The sequence below is a fragment of the Rhinolophus sinicus genome, linkage group LG14 (assembly GCF_036562045.2).
Source record: "Rhinolophus sinicus isolate RSC01 linkage group LG14, ASM3656204v1, whole genome shotgun sequence".
NCBI lineage: Eukaryota > Metazoa > Chordata > Mammalia > Chiroptera > Rhinolophidae > Rhinolophus > Rhinolophus sinicus.
Window position 1 is genome coordinate 19,278,017 of NC_133763.1, and position 27,232 is coordinate 19,305,248.

At 37.4% G+C, this 27,232-nt stretch overlaps 1 pseudogene; it reads left to right on the forward strand.

The window, feature by feature from the left end:
* Nucleotides 1–2,540: 2,540 nt before the first annotated feature.
* On the forward strand, nucleotides 2,541–3,289 carry LOC141568488 (small ribosomal subunit protein eS6-like; annotated as a pseudogene).
* The last annotated feature ends 23,943 nt before the right edge of the window (nucleotides 3,290–27,232 follow it).

Sequence of the window (27,232 nt, forward strand, 5' to 3'; positions counted from 1 at the left end):
TTATCCTTTTCTTTTGTCATATATGTGTGTGTGTGTGTGTGTATATATATATATATATATATATATATATATATATATATATATATATTCATCTTCTGTTTTATATTACCATTGTGAATATGTAGTTCAGATAAAATTAAACCTATAAATTGCATGAGTCAGCTCTTATTCTCCCTTAATTATGTTATGCATAATCAATATGAAAGAAGATCAGGAAATTTCTCTTCAGTGTTGAATAACTACAAAATTAAACAGAGTGAGAGACGGCTGTCTAATCTGGTATAATAACCCTCCTAAGAACTGCCTTATTACAGAGAGGTTCTGTTATTGTTCTCAGGGAAAAGTCTGAAACAGTGAACAATTTAGGAGGGGAAAGGAGCACAGTAACGAGGGAAGGCTTTCTGCTGAGATTGTCCAGTTGCTGTCAATCTTTCTGCTGAGTTGGATGGTGACTAACATCAATTATCCCTAAGAGATGGAAAGTCAATCTGAATACTGAGATCAACTCAATACCCAGCCAAAAATTGAACATGCTCTGATGTCCTGATTTCAAATTCTTGTTACTTACCAACCATAGGGGGAAAGGGTTGGACAGGATGAAGAAACAGAAAAAGTGCTGTAAAGGGGTTTTACTCATCCTTGAGGGGATGGAGACAGAACTGGGTCAAGCCATGTGGTAGGTAAGTCCTGGCTGTTTGGCCCAAGGTATACATTGAGGAGAGGAGAAAAGAGTGTTTGAAATCAGAATTTACCTCTAAGAGAGAGAGGTAGTCCCAAAAATGAAATTCATCTGAAAGGAGGAATGTGGTACTTATCTCCCAAGTGGTCAAACATCTAAAGGGATGTTTTTGTCTTGGCTCATATCTGATGTGGTCAAAGATATGAGAACATGAAAGAAACAACTCTGCAACGATGCCCCAGGAAGAAATGTTTTCTGTGATCAAAGGAGACAGCTCCAAAATAGAAGTCTATTTGCAGAAGGTGTCTGGTTATAGAAATCCAAAGCTAAATATCCTAAATAAGTGTTCAGAAACAAAACCAACCATTATCTACTTTGAGAACTAAGCAAAGACTCACCATGAACAAGTAGTCTCTACTACTGCACAATTCTTACTAGATTGCGTCACAGAGAAAGTGACAACTGTGGACTGTTGTGCTCCTTTGCCTTCCAATGGACTCTGACAGTAGGGGACATCAGCAGCAGATCAGAGGGCAGGAAAAAGGGAAGTCAGGATATTTCTCTCCCTACTCTCTCTCTGTTTTGGTGCCTCAATACTGGCAGAGGGTGTTACCCTTATAACTACATCTCCTGCCAGACTGCCCCTCCTCCATGGCTCCAGCCCTGACAGGCTCTGGAAAAGCTGTTTCTTCCCTTTCAGGCCTAGCAGTATGAACAACTGTCTGTTCAACTTGGCTCCCTTAAACATGCCCACACCTTTGTAAATGATTAAAGTATCTTCAGTTCATTTGCTTCTTGCTATGACCCTGATACAAAAAGCTTCATTTGCCACCTACTTGCTGACTTTCAAAGCTTCATATCCACCTGAGGCCCTATTCTTGTGTTCAGGCCCATGTATTTATTTCACAAATAATAAATGAGTACCTATAATTTGTTAGATGCTTTAGTAGGTTTGACATTACAGTCAACAAGACAGTCTGCCCCACAAAGAGCTTACAGTTTCGTTCACAATACGCATAAGTTAAGAGGCCATTAAAAATGGTGAGTGAATGGTACCTTAGGGATATCTAACTGGATGCTGGGTATTTCTTTCTGGATATCCCACTGGATCTTCACACCCACAGTTATAAACCTGAACTCATCCCCCACCCCAAGCCTACTTCCCATCCAATTTTACCTGTCTTTGTAGATGACATCAAACACCATGGAACCACTTATCAGAGTTAGAATCCTTCGAGTCATCCTAGATTCCTCCCATTCTCATTTGCTCACCAATTAAATACCCAGCCTTGGAAATTATAATCTAAATAGCTCGCAAATAAGTCATAATCCCCCATCCCCAAACTCCTCCCCTAGTCCAGATATCCACGGCATTTCTCTCTCTCCAATCTTCCTCTAATTCACCCCCCACTCTTCCACGGTTCCTGAGAATATATAAATATGATCAAAATTCTATTTTAGTCACAGTTGTTTATTTGACCCCTTCACAGATGAGGTTTAATTGTATACTCCTTATGCTTGTGAACTGTTGGGGGAATATAAATGGTACAGCTACTGTGGAAAACAGTATGGTGATTCCTCAAAAAAATTAAAAATAAAATTACCATATGATCCAGCAATTTCACATCTGGGTATATACCAAAAAATGTAAAAGAAGTAATATGAAGAGACATTTTTATAGCCATGTTCATAGCAGTGTTATTCATAATAGCTAAGATAAGGAAGTAACCCAAGCGTTCATCGACAGATGAATGGTTAAGCAAAATGTGATATAAACATACAATGGAATATTACTCAGTCTTAAAAATTAAGGAAATTTGCTCTTTTTCGTGGCACCTCACAGGTGATCGGCTGCTTCAGGATGAAGCTGAATATCTCTTTCCCAGTCACTGGCTTCCAGTAACTCATTAAAGTAGACAATAAATACAAACTTTATGCCTTTTATGAAAAGTATATGGCTACAGAAGTTGCTGCTGGCACCCTGGGTAAAGAATGGAAGGGTTATGTGGCTTGAATCAGTGGTGGAGACGACAAATAAGGATTCCCCATGAAACAGGGTGTCTTGACCCATGGCCGTGTCTGCCCGCTCCTGAGTAAGGGGCATTCCTGTTATAGACCAAGAAGGACTGGAGAAAGAAAGCGCAAATCTGTTTGGGGTTGCATTGTGGATGCCAGTCTGAGTGTTCTCAACTTTGTCATTGTAAAAAAGGGGGAGAAATATATTCCTGGTCTCACTGATACTACTTGCCTTGTCTCCTGGGGCCCAAAAGAGCTAGCAGAATCCGCAAACTTTTCAATTTCTCTAAAGAAGCGATGTCTGCCAATATGCTGTGAGAAAGCCCCCAAACAAAGAAGGTAAAAAACCTAGGACCGAAGAACCCGAGATTCAGCATCTTGTTACTCCATGTGTCCTGCAACACCAATGTTGCCATATTGCTCTGAAGAAAACAGCGAACTAAGAAAAATAAGGAAGAGGCTGCAGAATATGCTAAACTTTTGGCCAAGAGAATGAAGGAGGCCGAAGAAAGATTCCAGGAACAGATTGCCAACAGACACGGGCTGTCCTCTCTGACAGCTTCTACCTCTAAGTCTAAGTCTGGTCAAAACTGAGATATTTCTAAGAATAACAAATAAATAAAATCAGACATCAAAAAAGAAAAAAAAAGTGAAGGAAATTTTGACATATATGACTACATGGATGAATCTGAAGGACACCATGTGAAGTGAAATACGCAAGTCACAAGGGATCAAATACCATATGATTCCACTTACATTAAGTATTTAGAGTAGTCTAAATCATTAGAGACAAAAAGTAGAATGGTGATTGCCAGGGATGGGAGGAAGAGGGAATGGTGAGTGATTGTTTAATGGATATAGAGTTTCAGTTTTGCAAGATGGGAAGAGTTCTAGAGATCGGTGGCGGTGATGGTACCACAATACCACTGAACTTTACACTTAAAAATAGTTAAGATGGTAAATCTTGTGTTATGTGTATTTTACCATAATAAATAAACAAATATATACATTTTTTCAGATAGATGGTTTGCACACACACACACACACACACACACACACACACACACATTTCTTTGTACATCTTACAAGGCCTTTTACAATCTGGTCCCTACATACCTAACCAGTCTCATTTCACCCCAGACCCTTGCACAACTACTGCCTGACTCCAGCAATGCTAAATTGTGTTAGGTTGCTGCAAAAGTAATTGCGGTTTTTGCAATTATTTTCAACTTTTTAAACCGCAATGATTTTTGCACCAACCTAACAGTTTCCCAAACGTGAAAGCCATGCTCTCTCTTGTCATGTCCACTGACAACATTCTATTTTTCTTTCAAGTCTTGCTCAAATCCTGCCATCTCTGTGAAGTCTTTCCTGGCTGTATAGGCACCTGTAGTCTCCCATTATGCTTAATACACATCTCCCATAGCAATGCTTTTACTGTAGTGTTGATTTTCATGTCCGTCTCCTTTTAAGGCTGATTCCTTACCGGCAGGAACTACGTCTTTTCTTCTGTGAATCTATGACATAGGCATTCAGTAAATAATATTTAAGAAAGAAAGAAACACATGCTTTACAATTTTCAAATCACTTTGGTATCCCGTGTGTCATTTACTGCTTCCCAAGAGTAGCAGTTATTACTGATTAATGAGGAGTTAACTGAAGCCAATTTGTTTTTGGGGTTTTTTTTTTAACTTTGTTGAGGAATAATTGATAAATTCTATATATTTAAATTGTATAGCATGATGATTTGATATACATATAAATTGTGAAATTATTACCAAGATCAAGATAACTAACCCATCCATCACGTCACATAGTTAACTCGTGTGTGTGTGTATGTGTGTGTCTCTGTGTGTGTCTGTGTGTGTGTGTTTTGAGAACACTTAAGATTTATGTTCGGCAACTTTCAAGTATACAATGCTATGTTATTAATAATAGTCACTATGCTGTACATTAGGCCGTCAGAATTTATTCTTCTTACCACTAAAAGTTTGTACTCTTTGACCTACATTTGCTTATATGCCCTCTCCCTCCACCACCTGGAAATCACCATTCTATTCTTTGTTTCTATGAAATTGGCTTTTTAAAAAGATTCCCTATATATAAAAGATAACAAACAGTATTTGTCTTTCTTTCTTTGGTGTATTTCACTCACCATAATATCCTCAAAGCCCATCCATGTTGTTGCAAATGACAGGATTTCCTTCTTTTTTTATGGCTGAATAATATTCCATTGTGTATATATACCACTTTTCTTTACCCATTCATTCGCTGAAGGGTATTTAGGTTGTTTCCATATTTTAGCTATTGTGAATATTGCTGCAATGAATATGAGAGTACAGATAGCTCTTCAAGATACTGATTTCATTTCCTTCAGATATATACCCAGGAGTTCTATTTTTAATTTTTTGAGGAACCACCATACTGTTTTCCATAATGCCTGTACCAATTCACATTCCAAGAATAATATAAAAGGGTTCCTTTTCTTCACAGCCTCACCAACATTTGTTATCTCTTGTCTTTTTTATAATAGCCATTCTAACAGGTATGAGGTAATATCTCATTGATTTGCACTTATCTTATGATTACTGATGTCGAGTTCCTTTTCATGTACCTTTGGCCATTTGTACACTCCTTTGGAAAAATGTCAGCTCAGGTCCTTTAATCATTTTTAAAATATATCAATTTGCTTTTTTGAAGTTTTGCATTGAGTTGTCTGAGTTCTTTGTATGTTTTGGATATTAACACCTTATCAGATATATGGTTTGCAAATATTTTTTCCCATTCAGTAGGTTGACTTTTTAATTTACTGATTGTTTCCTTTGCTGTGCAGAAGTTCTTTAGTTTGATGTACTCCCACTAGTTTATTTTAGTTTTTGTTGCCTATGCTTTTGGTGTCTTACCCAAGAAATAATTGCCAAGACCAATGTTAAAGAGATTTTTTTTCTTATGTTTTCCTCTAGGAGTTTTGCATTTTCAGCTCTTACATTTTAGTCTTTATTTGACTTCAAGTTAATTTTTGTGAATGATGTAAGATTGGGGTCCCGTTTTATTCTTTTGCATGTGGCTATGCAGTTTTCTCAACACTATTATTGAAGAGACTATCCTTTCCTCATTATGTGTTTTTGGTACCCTTGTCAAATATTAGTTGACAATATGTGTGTGGGTTTATTTCTGGGCTCTCTATTCTGTTCCACTTGTCTATATACCTGTTTTCAGACCAGTACCATACCATTTTGATTACTATAACTTTGTAATATAGTTTGAAATTAGTAGGAGAGATGCCACCAGCTTTGTTCTTTTTCTCAAGATTGTTTTGGCTATTTGGGGTCTTTTGTGGTTCCATATAAATTTTAGGATAGTTTTTTCTATTTCTGTGAAAAATATCTTTGGAATTTTGATAGGGATTGCATTGAATCTGTAAGTTGCTTTGGGTAGTATGGACATTTACACAATCTTAATTCTTCCAGTCCAAGAACATGGGAATATCTTTTCATTTATTTGTGTCTTTAATTTCTTTCATCAATATCTTTTATAATTTTCAGCGTACAGGTCTGTCACCTCCTTGGTTAAATTTTCCCTAAGTGTTTTGTTGTTTTTTATGCTACTGTAAGTGGGATTGCTTTCTTTATTTCTCTCTCAGGTAGTTTCTTATTCATGTTTAAAAAATGCAACTGACTTTTGTACATTGATTTTGTGTCCTGCAACTTTGCTGGATTCATTTGGAGCCAATGTGTTACTAAGCCACAGCACAGTAAGTATAGTTTTGTGGCAAACAGCACAGATGCAGAGACTCCAGAACTTTAATTTTATGCTTTCAGTCAAGTTACTAAATCTTTGAATCTATAGATTCTTCATATATAAAATAATAATGATAATGATAGCAACTGTCTCAAAAGCTATTGAGAAATTTTAGTGAGAAAATGAGTACTTACCATGGTGCTTGAACTATGGTGAGTCTCAATATATGTTAACTATTTCTACCCTTTCTTTCACAACCCCATCACCACTAAAATGCTTTTTGTAGCAAAGGTAAGAAAACACAGAGATATGTAGTTAATTTATGCACCCATAAAGATATTGCTTGTCTTCTTATATCTTCATATATGTGTGACTATGAGAGTGTCAGCAGTGTTCTTTACCTGTCCTGAGAAAAGTCTTACTTTATTATACGTTGTGTATGAATCTCATACATGGAGAGGGGAAAAAGGTGGTAGGAAGTGGTAGAAAGTGGAAAAGCCAATAGCATAAAGGGAAAGGGGGAAGTCAAGTGTCAGTTCCTGACAATTCTCATTGTCAGAATAGGAAAATGTGGTTGGTTGGCAGAGTACCAGAATGGCCTCCTAAATTGGGATTGTGCAGGCTTGTGTGTTCTCTTTTTATATAGCTCACATCTTTTTCTTAATGTCAACATTTACTATAGCTATCTTTAGCACCTCGAGCAATGGTAGGAAAAGCATTTAATATCGCTTTGTTGAAGAAACAAAACACAATATGAAAAATGGAGCCATTTTTTCCTTGAAAATTTGCATTAGGACAGTGTGCAATTAGAAACTTTATTACCACAGCTTTTGTATATATCCTCATCAAACATACATTAAGCATTTGTATGAACTTTTAGAGCAACTTTTCATTTTTCTTTGTCAATATAAATGTTTCCATTACACTTATGGAGCCACATAATGATCTCTAAGAAGGTAGTGGAGGAAGTGATAGTAACGCTTGATGTACTTCTCATTTAGTTGATGGGTTTCCACTAAACATACTATTAAAGTGAGATGCGATGGTTCAAAGGATGAGTAATGGGCTACAATGCTTTTTACCTATGTGTCAGTGGGTCCAGCATTTCCATTAGGAACATCAGACCATATGACAGTTTTTCAGTAAATCAAAGGTATAATTCCAGAAGGGTTCCCAGGAGAACAGCCCATTCTTCAAATGACCACTTAGAGGAAAGAGCACTAGACTAGGAGTTATAAAACCTGAATTCTAGTCTCAACAATCACTACTTTATTTATCTTATCTAACTTCCCAGGGGCCTCAATTTCCTCATCTGCCAAAAGAACACATAAATGTTACAGAAGACCTATAAATTTCACAAAAGTGAGGGGCTTTAAAAATGCTTTGGAGTGTATTAATTGCTATACAAACTGTAATCCTATAATCCCCGATCAAAATGAAGCTGATCTGCTGCACTAGGTCCCTAAGGTCTTTGAGCTCCAGAGCTGTGTCTCCTATGTTGTATCATCCTGGTTTCCTAAATGCAGACACGAAACCCACCTTTGCTAGCTGATACAAGGAGAACTGAATAAGGAATACACATAACTCAGAAGATTGTTGGGAGGGCTGAAGAAATGTACTACAGGCTGAGCTGCTGGGAATAACTTTCAACACAACGCTGCTGACGTGGGTCACCACGATGACCACTGACTATCTTACAATCTGGAGACACTAGAGCAGCCAGAGCTGTGAACACGTCATCTCTGTCACATTCACACACAACACTGATGCCTCGCATTTTCCTTCTCTCCTCACTGAGATGCCTTTTGAAGTCAAAGTCTTGAGTGACTGTATCTAATTGATGGGATGTCATTACACTCTCAAGAGAGTACAGAAATGTAGTTTTTAGCATTTTAGAAGAGAGTTGGGATGGGTATTGCCACAGACAAGAGTCAGATTCCACCATATGTGTCTGTCAATAGGCCTTCTTGGACAAAATTTAATATAATTAGAGAAAACATTGTGAAAGCATCAGGCAACACATAGTGGCTGGATATCTACTAAGTGCAAAAGACATTCTACCCAAATGAGAAAGTCTGAATTACCAGCACAACAATTCAGTACAGAACTGCTTGCACATTCTCAAGCATGCTACATTACTTTGTGTTTCTAAGCTTTTATGTAGCTCTTCCTCTGCCTGTGGTGGCCTTCTCTCACTCTTCTCCATCCAGCTAACTCTTAAGGATGAATATCTTTGGTCCTTTAAAGCATTACCCAAGCTTCACTTCTTTGAGAATCCTTCTACATCAGTTAGCATGCTTTGGACTGTGTGTAATGGTATAACTGAAAGTGGCTTAAATAATAAGGATTTATTATTTCAAATAATAATAAAATGATAGCTAGAGATAGAAGATTCCAGGTTTGTAATTCAGCAACACTATGATGTCAAAAAGGACCCAACAACCTTCTGTGTCTGCTCTTCTATCCTCAGCATGTTAGCGCTCAGGCTCAAACTGTCTTTTCCTGATCACAATATGGATGTCACAGTGCAGATGTCACGTTATCGTACCACTGTGATCAAAGCTGGGAAAGAAGTTTCCCCCTACCTGTCTCCTATCACGAGCAAAGCCTGTCCAGAGTCCCATCTGTAGAATTACTTTTACATTGCTCTTCCCAGGGTTGTGTCACGTGCCCACACCTAAACCAGTCATTCAGAGTGAACATAGAAGGACAATGATTGGCTTAGACTTGTGAACGTTCACTTTATGGGAGGTACAGAGTGAATACCTCTAAATCAGAGCTCTTCCAGCGAGGAAGGAGAGAGGAACAGGTAATCAACCCCTGGCATCAGTTACACCTTCTCAACCAAAACCATCACGCCCTCCTGAGCTGTATGAGGTGCCCCACCTCAGTGTTCTCATAGCAACCCATAATTAGTGTAATTGCAGCACTTATCAGATTGTCAACTCACTTATCAGTTCTGCCTCCCTGTGAGCTCCTCTAGGGCAAAAGCTATTTATTAATCATCTGTATCTCTAGATTTAGCTTGGTGTCTGGCACATAGAATGTATACAGTAGATGCTGGTTGAATTCTAAGTCAAATAACATAGGTCATAATTTTATCCATGTAAATGGATATTAGCCTTTCAGAAGAGTTATTATCTTATTATCTAACTAGATCACATTTAGATCATCTAAAATGTTTTCTGCCCAATTTGTATTTTGTATTACAAAACTAAACAATATCTTTGTAGTTATTTCAAAATGCCAGTGAAGCAAATGGTAAAATGGATATAAATAAGCAAACTGAGAATGATCTTGATTCTGTTAAGTAGATAATCTTTGTAGTTACTCATTTCATTTCAGTCCTTTCATTTATATCATATCTACATACACAAAAACATTAGTTTGGTTACTTGACTAAATGAAAACAATTTTGAATTAAGTTCAGAAATATGTAAACAATCACACTAAATTTGTGTGCTAATATGTAGAGCAACATGAAAGGCAGAACAAATGTTTTATGATTACTCATTCAACACATTTTGGACTCACACTTACAGCCAAATGAAGGAGCAGAGACCAGACTTATCCTCCACCTGAAACAGGCAATAAACACATAAATATATATGAAATAATGGCTCATAAGACTGTAGACAGGCAACAAAGAACTATGACCCTTGAGAAACAAAGCAAATGAAGTCCGCCCTACAGTTGCCCCAGATTACTGCCTTGCAAGCATTTTCAGGCAGTGGTGCAGGATGGGGTCATCTAGGGGGAACCTGGAGGGCTTGCTGCACTGAAATGAAAGTCCAGGGGTACCAAGGCTGCTAGTGTTCACAGAAGAACACTGGAGAAGAGAAAACTACACAACAAGAGATCTATAGAGGGTCCCACTTAAATATTCAGCTGAGTACAGATCAGGGCAGCCAAAAATAAAAAGAAATTATAGGGGGCTGGGAAAAGAACCAACCAATAGATCAGAGGTAATGGTGTCCAGTAATAGTGCCTCTTCCCAGCAGCAAGACTGGAAAACTTCACAATTCATGGGACTTTGAATAGACTACCCAGAAGAGTAGTGGGAAAAAATTATCCCTAGACTGAGGCAGGCCTGACAAACATTAAAATCAAGTCCTGAGAGGATCAAACTTGTTCTCAGTAACTTAATTGTGTCCCAGGGAAAATATCTCAAGAATATTTATAAGAATAGACACACACAAAGCCCAAGAAGGTAAAATTTATGTCATCCATCTAATCAAAAATTATGTACAGATTTAGTGCAATCCCTATACAAATTCTAAAGACCTTTTGTTTTACAGAAATACAAGAAACAGTCCTAAAATTTGTATGGAACCATAAAAGACCCCAAATAGCCAAAGCAATATTTAGAAAAAGACAAAGGTGGAGACATCACTCTCTGATTTCAAACTATATTACAAAATTATACTACTCAAAACAGTATAATATTGGCAGCAAAATAGACACATAGGTCAATGAAACAGAATAGAGAGCACAGAAATACACCTAGGCATATGTGGTCAATTAATTTACAACAAAGGAGCCAAGAACACACAATTGGAAAAGGATAGTCTCTTCAGTAAATGGTGTTGGGAAAACTGGACAGACACATGCAAAAGAAAGAAAATGGACCCCTATCTTATACCATACACAAAAATCAACTCAAAATGGGCTAAAGACTTGAACATAAGACCTGAAACCATAAAACCCCTAGAAGAAAACATAGGATATAAGTTCCTAGACATTGGTTGTGGCAATTATTTTTTTTTATGTGAAATCAAAAGTAAAAATAAACAAGTGGGACTACATCAAACTAAAAAGCTTCTGTACAGAAAAGGAAACCATCAACAAAATGAAAAGACAAGCTATGGAATGGGAGAAAATATTTGCAAATCACATATCTAATAAGGGGTTAATATACAACATATATAAAGAATTCATACAACTCGGAAAAAAAACGCAAAACAACAACAACCTAATTCAATGTTTTCCAGAGAAGACATATAGAAGCCAACAGGTACTTTAAAAGGTGTTCAACATCACTAATCATCAGAGGAAGACAAATAAAAACCACAGTGCGATATCACCTCATACCTGTTACACCTGTTAGAATGGCTTTATCAAAAAGACAGGAAATAACAAGTGCTGTAGAGGATGTGGAGAAAAGTGAACCCTGTGCACTATTGGTGGGAATATAAATTGGTGCAATAAGTATGGAAAACAATATGGAGGTTTCTCCAAAAATTAAAAATAGAACTACCATATGATCCAGGAATTTCATTTCTGAGTACTCTGAAGGAGACAAAAACACTACCTGAAAAAGACATCTGCACCCCCATGTTCATTGCAGCATTGTTGACAACAGCCAAGATATGGAAACAACCTGAATGCCCATCAACAGATGAATGGATAAAGAAAGTGTGCTTAGGTAAGTAGATAGATAGGTAGGTAGATAGATAGATAGATAGATAGATAGATAGATAGATGATAGATAGATAGATGATAGATAGAAATACAGATATTTGAATATTATTCAGCCATAAAAGAGGAAATCTTACCATTTGCAACAACATGGATGGACTTCAAAGGCATTCTACAAAGTGAGAAAGTCAGACAGAGAAATACAAATACTGTATGATCTCACTACTTATATGTGGCATCTAAAAAATAAAAAAGAATTCATAGTTGCCAGAGGTAGCGGGGGAGTGGGGGATGAGTTAAATAAGTAAAGTTGGTCAAAAGGTACAAATTTCCAGTTATAAGATAAACAAGTTCTGGGGATGTAATGCACCGCATGGTGACAATAGTCAACAGGACTGTATTGTATATTTGAAAGTTGCTAAGACAGTATATGTTAAAGTTCTTATCACAAGAAATAAAAATTTTGAGTTGATTGATATTAACTAAATTTATTATGGTGATCATTTTGCTATATATACATATGTTAAATCATTATGTTGTACACCTTGGGCTAATACAATATTTTATGTCAATTATATCTCAATAAAACTGAAGAAAAACAAAAGTGATGCAAGCAAGAATTCTGTAGAGCAAATGCTTTAAAATATTGAAGGAAAAAAACTGTAATTTTTTAATTCTACTTAGTTCTATTCTGTTTTCTTTCAAAAATTAAATCAAAATAAAGGCACTTCAGATATACAAAAGCTGAAATAATCATCACTGTAAGAAATATTAAAAAGAAATCCTTTAGGCAGGATGAAAAGAATACCAGATGGAACTCTGGATATACACAAAGCATTTATGAACATAGAAAATAAACAATGTTTTTGTGTTATTTAAAGCTCTCTTAAGAATAATTGTTTAAAAAAAATATTAGCAATGCAGTATGGGGTTTCTAACACATGGAAAAGTCAAATGTTTGATAAAATAGCACCAAAATGAGGAGGGGAGAAATGACAATATACTATTGTAAAGTTCTTATACTACACGTAAGGTAACCGATTATCTCAGCTTACCTGGAACAGAGGGGTTTCCTGTAACACCTGACTTTCAGTGCTACACTGAGACAGTTCGAGGAAAACTGAGATCATGAGTCACCCTAACACATCAGATAGTGTGATATCACTTAACGATAGACTACATTAGCCAGACTGACTTTGGCCTATCCGCTTAAGCTCTATGTGCTTTGCTTTACTCATCTCTAAAATCAGGAACAATAATGCCTTCTTACGACTGTTACTGCAATAATTTTATTATATAAGGCATGTAAAGTGTTTGGCACATACAAGGGATTAATAAATGTTAGCTATTTTTATGATCTAATTTCACTTTGGAAAAAATCAAAGTTAGAATGCAGAAAATGAATAAGACAGTCACCAGAGAGACAAATTAGTAGACCAGAGGTTGTGAGGACCAGAACTAAGAAAGTGACGTTGGTATGAAGGAAAACCGAAGAACTCAAGAGAAAGTAGGATCCACAGTTTCAGTGGCCCCTTCTTTCAGTAGATGTTCATTGAGCACCTACTATGTTCCAGGGCTATGCTAAGGCACTGAGGACACACATCCAAATCAGGAGACTTCTATCTGCACCAGATCTGGTCTTTAGAGCGTAATCCATGTTTCGGTTTTCCCCAAAAAATGCAAATATTTGTTATTTTATAGACTTGGCCAATTAGTAACTTTTCTCCTCTCTGTATTAATATTTTTTTTAATGTAGAAAGAAGAAAACAACATTTAGAGTCAAAATATGCAAACATTTTTAGACCCAGTCAGAAAGACCCATATAAACCATTAAGTCTTAGCAAGTCTTCTCTTTTCTTATATAATAAAATTATTTTAGATTTTAGATATTCATCAAAGCACCTGATGACAATAGTTGATATTGTCTGTGAAGACTTTTTTTCTATATTTGGAGAGACTGTCATTAAAGATTGGACATTTTTGATTCATAACTTTTAAACTGCAGTTTGTTAAGTTTTAGCAAATATACACTGGGATGCTTTCCTTTTGTTCTAATATTTCAGAAACTTTGTGTGAGCTGCATGAAGTACAAATTTGGCTCACAGAACTCTTCTTAGCTGAATTAAGGTTAAAATTAATATCTCTTCTGTGTATAATATTGCTTTCGGCATTTTGACAAATGGTGGATGATTCAAGAAACATAAAGATGAGATGAATCATACATTATAAAAAGAGTCCGATTTTTTGTGAGTTTTTCTTAGCCTATGTGAGTTTTCTGGGTTTTTTTCTTTTTTATATTTTTTAAAAGTCCAAAAGATCTATCTACTTATTTTTTAATTTCTATGTTATAATATGTTCATTTTTTATTTCTAATAGGTAACATTTGAAAATTTAATAGACAACAAAAAATACTTAATATTGTCAAATAATGCTAAAGGAGTGATCACTTAAACTTTTTCCATTCTTGAGGGAACTAAACATTACCTGAAGTATTATGGACAAAACTGCTGGTCTTTTGCAGCAAAAGAGGAAGGAAGTGGTAAGGAAAGTACAGAGTGGGGCTTTATTTCAAAAAGTACATTTATATTTAAAACCATGCACACAATGTATTTCATTTGCTATCAACTTTTCTACCTTAAAGATGTGATGACCTTAATTCATATATGTGTATGAACATACCAAATAACCAAATCTTCACAGAAAGGAAGGAAATATAAGATCAGGTCTTAGATTGGACAGAATGACAATTCATTGTCATACTCATGTTTATTGAGTATCCAACTCTCTGAGGCACTGGGCTCTCTGCTGTAAGGAACAGAGATGAAAATAAGACAGTCCCTGCTCTCAAGAAGCATCCTGTAGCCCTGAGAAACAGTTCACCACCCGCAGTGGTTATTCACGGGCAAAAAGCACCCTGAAGTTTCCACACAGAAGGTGAAGCCCTTGCAGGACTTTTTAAAAGAATTTAAATGAAATATCTTACTTTATTACAAGTCAGGGAAAAGGCCTGTTAAGGTTAAGCTAAGAAGAGAGATTCTTGTAGCTTTATTTTATGAACATAGTACTGATAGGCTTGTCTACAGTTTTGCAATACCAATATTTTGATACCCGTGAAGCAAAATTATTTCACTCACAGAATGCCCAGGACATTTTTTTTATAGCCATATGTAACGTGAAACTAGAAGTCAAGACTTTAATTTACCCCATTTTCAGTAAATGCACCCAAAAAAACAGTAGCTTCTCACATTTCTTCTGTCTACCAATTCTCTTCACCAGCCAAGAATCCCTTTCCACTGCTTACAAATGAAGAGTCAGAGCAAAGAAGCCTGAGTCTGCTTTAAGATCCTTCCTCCTTCAGGAAGGAAAGCAGCATCTTTCTTAAATTGTGGAACCCAGGCCTATTTCAGTGCATCCTCGCTGCCAGTGTGCAAAGGCTCTGCCCCTTCCTGTCTCTGCTATGCAGTGTCTGAACCATGGTGTTATGGACTGAATGTTTATGTCCTCCCAAAATTCATATATTGAAATTTTAATCCTCTATGTGAAGGTAGTAGGAGGTGGGGTCTTTGGGAGGTGATTAGGTTACCAGGTTGGAGTGCTCATGAATTGGGATTAGTGCCCTTATAAGAAGAGACAGGAGAGCTTCCTGTTTCCTCTCTCCACTCCCCCATGGGAAGATACAAAAAGATGTGTTTATCTGCAAGCCAAGAAGTGGGCCCTTACCAGGCACGAGATCTGCCAGCATCTTCATCTCAGACATGTCAGGTTCCAGAACTGTAAGAAAAAATTGTTGGTTGTTAAAACCACCCAGTCTATGGAAATTAGCCCAAGCTGACTAGGACACGTGGGCAAAATCTTCTCTATTTCATTGTCCCCACAAAAGAATTCAGTTTAAAATCTCACAATGCACATACGCGTATGTCTATCAAGCCTGATCTTCTAAAATCCTCGAGCCATAATTGTTTATTTTTCTAGGGTTCATAATTTGGAGAAGTAGAAGAAGCAAGCGACAAGAAGACATGAAGAGCTCTATTTGTGCTAGACCGTTTTAATACATCTTTCTTTAATTCTCAAAACCAGCTTTAATTCTCTAAGAATTTTTAATCCTTTTTTCCTACTGAATATATGCAAAGCTCTAAGCCAAAAAAGAACTTTAGAATTCGCAAGGTCTAAGATTATGAAAACACATTGAAAACACATTAATGCATCAAATGTCTATAGAGGAATAGCAAACATTCTATGTTAGTTTAGTGCCATCAAGTGGACTAGTCTAAGAAGTATCGTTTCTGATTTTTTTCCCCCCCACAATCTGTCTTGGAGACATTTCAGCTCCCTTTTATGCCTGGAGGCACTTACTGAAAAGGGAGTAAATTAAGGAAAATCTTGACTTTTAGTATCGCATTACATATGGTTATAATAAAAGAAATTGGCCCACATTTTCTACAAAATTTGATAAAACAGATTGTCATTGTCAACAAATTTTGTTAAGAATCTTTCTGTCTACAACACTTATTATAAAAAGATACAAGTCTATCAAAGTTCAGAAAAGTGTAAATATTTATTATTGTAAAAATTAAGTACTTAAGTATACTACATTACTTATTAAATATTTTTGTGGCTGTAGGAAATTGTGATTTGCCAAATAAAGGCCGAATGGATATCCTTTCTTTTTCATAGAAATAAATTCATAATTTAACAAATTATTATAAAATAGTTATATAACCGCTACCTAAGTTATGAAATAGAACATTCTTAGGACCCAAAAAAGACCCCTTATTGTCCCTTATTTTTGTTGATAATTTGGCTTCAAAAAGAAAGTAACCCTAAAAAAGATTTTTTTTTAGTTTTGACTAAATAGAATCATAGAATATGGTGTGTGTGTGTGTGTGTGTGTGTGTGTGTGTGTGTGTGTGTGTAGGTGACTGGCTTCTTCCTCTTAACCATAGATTTTTAAGATTCATTTACATTGAAAGGTGTATAATGAACTCCTTTTTACTACTATGTAACATTCCATTGCATGAATTATTTATCCATTATGTTGTAGGTGGACATCTGGGTGCTTCCAATTTGGGAATATTATGAATAATGCTGCTATGAATGTGTTCATACGTGTTTTGGTGCCTGTTAGTGTACAGTTCTGAAAGTGTGTCTGAAGGGTATAAACATAAGAAAATTCTTTGGTCTTGAGGAATGCATATCTACAATTTTACCAGCTAATTCCAAAAGCTTTTCTAGAGCAGGTGTATAAGCTTACACCATCAGCAATATGAGAAGTCCTGGTGAGCCATATCCTGACCAAAGTTGTTATTGTTACATCTCTTTTTTATTTATTTAAAATAATCTGCTATGTAGTAGTGGTATTTCATTTTGGTTTTAGTTGGCATTTCCGTGATTATCAGTGTAGCTAAGAATAATTTCATATGCTTCATGGCCATTCGAATTTCTCTTTTTTGAGGAGCCTTTCAACCAGAAGTTATGGGAATTTCTCTTTTTTGTGCCTGTCAGTGTACAATTCTTTTACCTATTTTTTCCAAGTCTTCCTGTTTTTCAAGGTGGTGTCTTTTTTTCATATTGGTTTTCTGAGTGCTTTATATAGTCTGGATATAATATTTGTCATTTATATATAATACAAATATTTTCTCCTTCTTTGTGTCGTGCTTTTTCACTCTCTACGCATCTTGATGAATAAACATTCTTAGTTTTAATGTAGTCTTTTTTAATGATTTGTATTTTATATTTTGTTTTTAAAGTTCCAAAGTCATGCCTTATTACTGTTTATGTTTGCCTTGAACACTTGGTTAGGTTATGGTCTGCTATGTTTCTCCACTCTAGTTATTCTCTTTCTTGCTGAAATAGATAAATATCTTTGAGGGAGATAACTTAACACCAGTAAATTTCTGCTTCTCCTCAAACTTTTGCCCAGCAAATTTAGCATCCATCAATGGACCTTGTCTATAACATTTATTAATTACTATGGTGTTTGTCTAATATGATTCTGTATTTCCCACTTTTAAACTTATTAGTTAGAATTCTATTGTGAAGAAGAGTGTCTCTTCTCCTTGATTGATTGATTGATTGATTGATTCAATTATTTATTTATATCAAAAATCAGTTTTGCTGTACTCTATTTGGTAGAAATGAAAGAACTCACCCTTAAGAGGAGGAGATTATAGATTTTCAGGCAAGATGGCAGAGTAGGTAAATGTTGTGCCTGCCTATGCTCATGACCACATCAAAACCGCAACTAAACTACAAAGCAACGATAATTGAGAATTGCCTGAAGTCTAGCTGAACTGAAGTCCTACCTCTAAAGACATACAGAAGAAGCCACCTTGAGACTGGTGGGAGGGGCTGGGGGCAGAACAGGCTGGCCCCACACCCATGTGTGACCATTAAAAATCAGGAGGCATATCTTTTCTGCGAGGTCCTCCCCTTCTCTGGAGGAACAAGGGATGCCAACCCCACACCAGGCTCCCTAACCCAGGGTTTCACTGCCGGGAAGAGAAGTTCCCATAACTTCCAGTTGTGAAAACCAGCGGAAATTGTGGCTCCCTGAGACAGAGGGCTGCTGGAGCCCCAGGGGATCCTCTTAAAGAGCCTTCACATGGACTTACTCACTGACGGACTCACTCACTCTGAGCTCCAGCACAGAGGAAGCAGCTCAAAAGACGCCAGGGACTACAGGGAAGAACTGAATGGTCTGGCTGCAGGTTGAAGGCTGAAGGGGCAGCTTTCCACCAAGAAGGAAGAGCTGGAAAAAGTCATTGTTCCTTTGTTGAGTCTCCCACCTCCCAATGTGCAGATGTAGGTGGCTGCCATATCAGAGTCTCCATCAACCTGGCTAACACCATTTGGCCACCACCTCCCCCAATGGTTCCCTGACACCCCACCCAAATTTCGGGCACACCCAAGTCACTTTCAGTGGCTTTCTGTACAAACAGCCTGTCTTGGTTCATGTGCAGACTTTCCTAAAGTCTATCAAAGGTTCACGAAACCCAAACAAGCAGCATCTGGCTTCAATGTGTCCCATACCTCTTGCTGAACAACCCTAAGCCTGGCACTAGCCACAGCCAGCCTCAGCTTGCAACTTGGCCTCTTAAGGCACCTACAAGCCCAGTGCAGGTGACAACCAACTTCAGATAGCTTTGTGGCTCATCCAGGTGGCCCTAGGCAGGGCATAGTCTGCAGCTGAACTTGACCTGTGACGGGGTCCCTCTCATGACGCCCAGAGCTGGCACACTGGTGGGCAGCTTTAGACCAAGCCACAGGATCACGCAGCCACCTCCAAGGAAGACATGCCCCCAGGGCAGACTGGGCAGGCACCAGAGCCCTGCTAAAGCAAATCCTGCTTTGTAGGTTTATCCCTTGCACCACACCTCCTCCACTGTAGTCATAGCCAGTACTCACAACCAATTAGTCTGAGGGTCAATCTCTCCAATTGAAGTGCAAACAGCAACCAAGGCTCAACTACAACAGGAGGGCACACACAACCCACACAAGGGATATACCCAGAGCACACAGCTCAGGTAACCAGGGAGACTGTGCCACTGGACCCCATAGGACAGCTACTACATAAGGCCACTCTATTAAGACCAGGAGACATAGCAGCCCTACCTAATACATAGAAACAAACACAGTAGGCAGCCAAAATGGGGAGAAAAAGAAACATGTCTCAAATGAAAGAAGAGAACAAAGCTTCAGAAAAAGAACAAACAAACGGAGACAAGCAATTTACCAGAAAACTTCCCTACCCTGGTGAAGGAAATAGATATACAAACCCAGGAAGCTCAGCGAGTCCCAGAGAAGATGAACCCAAAGAGGCCCACACTAGGACACATCATAATTAAAATGCCAAAGGTTAAAGACAAAGAAAGAATCTTAAAATCAGCAAGAGAAAAGCAGTTAGTTACCTACAAGGGAGCTCCAATAGACTGTCAGCTGATTTCTCAACAGAGACTTTGCAGGCCAGAAGGGATTGGCACAGAATATTCAAAGTGATGAAAAGTAAGGTCCTACAACCAAGACTATGCTACCCAGCAAGGCTATCATTTAAAATCAAAGGACAGATAAAGAGCTTCCCAGACAAGAAAAAGCTAAAGAAGTTCATCAATACCAAACCAGTATTACAAGAAATCATAGAAGGACTTGTTTAAGATGGAAAAAAAAGATAAAAAATATGAATAATAAAATGGCAATAATTACATATTTATCAACAATTATTTTAAATGTAAATGGATTAAATGCTCCAATCAAAAGATAGGGTGGCTGAATGGATAAGAAAACTAGACCCATTCATAGGCTGCCTACCAGAGACCCACTTCAGATTGAAAGACACACACAGACTGAAAGAAAAGGGATGGAAAAAGATATTTTATGAAAATGGAAATGAACAAAGAAACAAACAAACAAGAAAATATGGGGAAGCAATACTGATGCCAGACAAAGTAGACTTTAAAATAAAGGCTATAACAAGAGACAAAGATGGACCCAGTAATTCCACTTCCATGTATTTATCTGGAGAAACCCAAGACATTACTTCAAGGGGATGTATGCATTCATATGTTCCTTGCAGCATTGTTTACAATGGTAAAGATACGAAGATAGTCTGGGTGTCCATTAATGGCTGAATGGATAAAGAGGAGGTAGTACATGTATACAATGGAATATTGCTTGGCCAGGGAAGGGAATGGTTTTTGCCATCTGCAGTGGCATGGACAGACCTGGAGTGTATTGTGCTGAGTGGAGTATATCAGACAGAGAAAGACAGATGAAATGTGATTTCACTTATATGTAGAATTGAAAGAACAAAATAAACAAACAAACAAAAAAGAAAAAAAACCATAGATTCAGAGTACATTTTGATAGTTGCCAGATGGGAGAGGGTTGCCAGATGGGAGAGGGCCTGGGGAGATGGGTGAAAAAGGGGACGGGATTAAGAAATACAAATTGGTGTTACATAGTAGTAATGGGGATATAGAGTATACATAAGGAATATAGTCAATAATTTTATAATAACTATGTATGGTGTCAGATGGCTACCAGATTTATCAGGGTGATAGATAGGAGGGGGCTGGGGCAGGGTGAAAAATGTGGAAGCATGAAGAAGTATGTAATGAAGATGTTAAAGAAAATTTGCCTTCATTGGTTGATGTGAGCTTTTGTCTATTAGTTTTATCTGTTCCTGTATGTGAGGTGATTTCTGTGCTATGATCAGGGGTTGAGTAAATTCCCCCTTTGGTCTCATTCTCCCGAGCAGGGGAGACATGAGATGATGTTTGCTGTTCTGTCTGTGCTGAGGTGATGATTAGCTTAGGGTTAAAGAAACTGTTGATCAGGGGTTGAGAGAGTTCCTTCTGTTCTTTCTGTTTCCCCCACATCAGCAGATGAAGTGAAGAAGTAGCTAAGCTATATCAGGATGACGTGACAGGCATGTTGCCAGGCTTTGGAAGACCTTGGGCTGATGGTCCCAAGTAAGAACAGTAGATATTGCTTATCTGGATGAATTGGCCCTTTGGACGGATGGGCAGCATGCATATCAGTAACTGCCAGACCCTCCTGGAACTGGCCATTCCCGGAGGGGGAGGCAGGAACAAGAAACTTGGCTCTGGGGTGCATCTAAAGAGATATATAAGACAGACCTCAGGTGGATTGATGTGGATCAATTGTTATTTCAAGAGATGGCTATTCAGAAGATTTGCTGTTTCAGGACTGCTTTTCAGGATTGGATTGTTTCAGAACTTGCCTCAATGGATAGTAAAGGCTTCTTTTTTTGGTGAATTGTCATCATTCTAGCATCTTTGGGAATTTGTATGTAACTTGCAGCTTGCAGTATCAGAAGACTTCCTAACTTCCAACAACAACAACAACAACAACAACAACAGCAGCATTCTTGGGAACTAGCAAGCAGTGGTGTGGGAGACACCTGAGTTTCTCTCAGCTACAGACCTGGCAAGGTTTTGATTTATGACTTTTTCAGTGCTGTTCTCCCCCAGTTTGGTGAGCTTTTGGCATCTACTGTAATAGTTACTATCCTATAGAGCTTATTACTGCTTTTGGATACTCCTTAGTGATGTTATTTGTGTATTTAGATCAATGCATATAAGTTAGTCTTAACCACCTTTACTTTCTGTCATTAACACTTTCTATTAATTGCCTTTGTTTTTTGCAATTGCATATTGCTAAATAAATTAATTAGACAATGCTAAATAATTTCATTAGCCCCACTCTAGCATGTGTCCCTCCTCCTTCTTTTCCCTGCTCATCATTACAAAGTACAAAGTGGTAATTACAAAATAGTCAAGGGGATGTAAAGTAAAGCATAGGGAATATAATCAATAACATGGTAATAACTATGTATAGTGCCAGGTGGATACTAAGCTGGTCAGGGGGATTACTTCTTAAGTCATATAAATGTCTAACCACTATGCTGTACCCCTAAATTAATATAAAATAATATTGAATGTCAACTCTAACTGAAAATAATTTAAAGGGGGGGGAATGGTGAAGGAGAATAAGAGGTTCAAATTTCCAGGTATGAAACAAATAAGCCATGGGGATGTAACAGACAGCATAGGGAATATATCGTATTTCCCTAAAAATAAGACTAGGTCTTATATTAATTTTTGCTCCAAAAGACACATTAGGGCTTATTTTCTGGGGATGTCTTATTTTTTCATGTACAACAATCTACATTTATTCATGTACAACAATCTATATTTATTCATTTATTCATGTACAAAAATCTACATTTATTCAAATACAGTCATGTCATCTTCTTCTGGAACATCGTCATAACTCTCCAAACCCTGACTTTCGGCTTGAATTTCTTGTGACTCCATTTCCTGTAGAACCATTGGCCCCAATCTCTCATGTCCAGCAATAGAGCTCTCCTTAAATGAGCATTTCTTGTCCATGTAGCCTGCTCGTAATGCATTGGCAACACAGCTGTCAGTGATTTTATCCCATGAATTCTTCACCCAAGTCACGACCTCTTGCAGGCTAGGCTTCACAAAGTTTCCACACTGATTTTTCTCCATTCTATTTTCAATGTAGTCATTGCTTTCCATGTGCAAATGGTCCTTGAATGGCTTGTTTCTTGCAATATCAAGAGTCTGGAGATAGGCAGTCATTCCTGCGGGAATCATTATTTGATCTATTCTTCTTTCTGCAAGGAAGTTCTTCATGTCTTTAGAGCGGTGAGTACTGGCTGAATCCCAGACTAGCAGACCTCTTTGGCCACCTCGCAAAACAAATGGCAGCATTAAATCGACCCACTTTCTTATAACTGCTTGTGTGCACCAGGCTTTTTCGGTTTCAAGGACATAAATGCCTGAAACATATTCAACTTTATCTTTCTTGCCCTTGGTGATGATTAGAGGTGGGGTTTTCTTTCCATCCAGATGAATTGCCAAAATACAGGTAACACGTGCACTTTCTATCTATCTATCTATATAGATAGTGGAGGGAATGTAGATTGACGAGGTGCCCCTCTGATCAATTGTCATTTGAGATCCTTGGCCCATAAACACTGCAGTTTCATCCATAGCAATCATGTTGGAGAGTTGGTATTTAGAAAAGTCGATGCCATCAACAAAGGACTTGAATGCAAGTGCACGTTTAATAACTTCAGTATCTTCCAGCTTGAACAGTGTTGCCGATCTTAGAGACAGTTCATATCGCTGAAGGAAGCCATCCAGCCAGTGTTGTGATGCTTTGAATTCTTCTGGGGATATTTCTAACTGTGGTGCCATTGGGTGCCATTGCAAGGGCAAATGCTTGTGTATCATCCTTGTGCACCAAAGCCTTTGCTCTCCTGTCAGCAATTCATTCACAGATGATGTCTTCCAGCTCAGGAAATAATGGTTGCTGACCTGATCCACACTTTCGCTTCTTAACATTTCCCTCATTCACCTGTTGACTGAGGTTATCGTACTTTGCTCGCCATTTTCGGACTCTTCAGAGATCCAACTTCTCTTTGCAGAAAGGCGTAAGATTCTTGCCCCGGGAGTCCTCCACGATTCATTTCTTGTACTCAACAGAATAGCTCTTTCTTTTTGCACTCATCTTGTCTGGGGGTCAAAATATTATTCCCTTTAAATCTACCATTAAATCAAGTGTTAGTTGAAGACTTACGAGACAGGAGTGGCAACAAAAATCATGACAGTTAAGAATAATATATCCGTTGGCTGTTTGTATGTCTTCTTGGGAGAAATTTCTGTTCATGTCCTCTGCCCATTTTTAAATGGGACTATTTACCTTTTTGTTGTTAAGTTGTATGAGTTCCTTTTATATTTTGGATATTAGCCCTTTATTGGAGGTGCTGTTTGCAAATATCTTCCATTCAGTTGGTTGCCTCTTTATTTTGTTGATGGTTTCTTTTGCTGTGCAGAAGATTTTTAGTTTGATATAGTCCCATTCATTTATTTTTGCTTTTACTTCCCTTGACTTTGAGGTCAAATTCATAAAATCCTCCTTGAACCCAAGGTCCATAAGGTTAGCGCCTTCACTTTCATCTAGGCAGTTTATTGTTATGGTTCTTTTTTTTTTTTTTTTTTTTAACAGGACTTTATTGGGGAACCGTGTGTACTTCCAGGACTTTTTTTCCAAGTCAAGTTGTTGTCCTTTCAATCTTAGTTGTGGAGGGCGCAGCTCAGCTCCAGGTCCAGTTGCGGTTGCTAGTTGCAGGGGGCACAGCCCACCATTCCTTGCGGGAGTCGAACCCGCAACCTTGTGGTTGAGAGAACGCACTCATCCAGGAGCTCGACAGCAGCTCAGCTCAAGGTGCCGTGTTCAATTTTAGTTGCAGGGGGCAGAGCCCATCATCCCTTGTGGGACTCGAGGAATTGAACTGGCAGCCTTGTGGTTGAGAGCCCACTGGCCCATGTGGGAATGGAACCGGCAGCCTTCAGAGTTAGGAGCATGGAGCTCTAACCACCTGAGCCACCGGGCTGGCCCCTGTTTTGGTTCTTGTGCTTAGGTCTTGTGCGAGTTATTTTGGTGTATGGTGACAGATAGCCATCTAGTTTCATTCTTTTGCACGTGGCTTTCCATTTTTCCCAGCACCATTTACTGAAGATGCTTTCTTTTCTCCGTTGTATGTTTTTGGAGAGAGCAAGTTCTTAACTAAATGTCCAACATTAGTACAGGGGCTATCCACATAAATTAGCCAGGACTATGAGATTAAAATAAAGGTACCATTTCATTCTCCTGGAATATTATAGAAAAACCCTAAATTTTGGTTCAAACCTACCTCTGTCACTTACTGAATGTGTGGTTATGTTAAACAAGATGTGTTTAACATTTAGTTAAGTAGTTTCCTACTTCATTAGCTTACTGTGTGGATTAAAAAAGACAGTGCATGCAAAATACCTAGTAGTACATGGTACAACACAGGCAGTGTTTAATAAATGCTAACTATAGTGTTATAACTGAATTTACTTCCTAACTCTTCTTCTCACTAGACCCATTTGCATTTCTACCCACTAGAAAAGTTCACACTTAATATACTTACAGAGAAATGATTTAAGTAATTTGAAATCCATAAAAGTGTGGTATTTCAAACAGTGACACTAAATAGTATTCTCATTGGTAGGGTGACCGTAAAATGATTGTATGAACTGAGACACCTGAGAGAAAAAGGAAGCACTATTACACGGATATGGTTTAAGAAAAGAAATTATTTTTTCTCTTAGAGTCTCTATTTCCTTACTCTACTAAAATATTAATATAGCTGTATATTTTACATATATATATAAATTTACAGTTATAAATATATCTGTATATTTTATAGTGATGAGTTTGGAAGTCATCACTCCCATTTTTAAAAACAACTTTATTGAGATATAGCTCATGTACCACATAATCTATTTAAAGTGTACAATTCAATAATTTTTAGTATATTCACAGATATGTGCAAACATCACCACCACAGTCAATTTTAGAATATTTTCAATACTCAAAAAAGAAACCCTGTAAGCTTTAGTTATCATGCCCTCAGCTCCCTAGACTCCCTCACTCCCAGCAGCCCTACATAACCATTAATCTACTTTCTCTCTCTACACATTTTCCTGTTCTGGACATTGGAATCATATAATATGTGATATTTTATTAGAGACTTCTTTCCGTTTTCAACATTTATTCATGTTGTAGCATGTATCAGTACTTCATTCCTTTGTATAGCCAAATAATATTCCATTTCATGGATATACCATATTTGTCTATCCATTCATCAGTTGATGAACATTTGGGTTGTTTCCAATTTGGGCTATTATAAATAATGCTACTTCAACATTCATGTACAAGTTTCAGTGTGGACCCGTTGTCATTTCTGTTGAGTATACATACACCTAGGAGTGCAATTGCTGAGATATATGGTAACTCTATGTTCAATCACTTAAGGAACTGTAAGACTGTTTTCCAAAGTGGCTGTACCATTTTACATTCCTACTAGCAGTGTACAAGTGTTCTGATTCCTCCACATCCAATAACAAGTCAACACTTGTTATTATCTGACTTTTTGATTCTAGATATCCTGGTGGATACAAAGTGGTATCTTGTTGTGTTTGATTTGCATTTCAAATTATTGATGAATAATATCAAGCATCTTTTCATGTGCTTATTTGCCATTTGAGTATCTTCCTTGAAGAAATATCTACTAATCACCTTTGTCTTTTTATTTGGGTTATTTAACTTTTTATTATCTAGTTATAAGAATTATTTATATATTCTGGATAATAGACCCTTACTAGATATATAACTTACAAATATTTCCTCCCATTCTATGGATTGTCTTTTCACTTACTTGATGATGAAGTGTTTTTAATTTTGATGAAGTCCAATTTATCTAGTTTTTACTTTGCGGTTTGTCCTTTTGGTGTCATATCTAGGAATCCTTTGCTACATCCAAGATCATACAAGTTTACCCTTATGTTTTCTTCTAAAAGTTTTATAGTTGATATTCATTATTATTCAGCTTCAGGTTTACATTACAGTGGTCAGGCATCTACACAGTCCATGAACTGGTCTCCCTAATAAGACAAGTGCCCATCAAACACACTACAAAAATCTTTGCAACATTGTTGATTATATTCCCCAAACTGTCTTTCGTATCCCCATGGCAACCTTGTGGTTACCGATTGTGCTTTCTAATCCTCTCACCTTCTCCCTCATCCCCAGCCCCCTCCCATCTAGCAACCCTCAGTTTTTTTCTCTATATCTCTGAGACTGTTTCTGATTAGTTTGTTCATTTATTCTATTCTTTAGATTCCACATATAAGTGAGATCATATGGTATTTGTCTTTCTCCATCTGACTTACTTCACTTAGTAAAATGTTCTCTAGGTCCATCCATATTGTTGCAAATGGTAAGATTTCATTCTTCTTT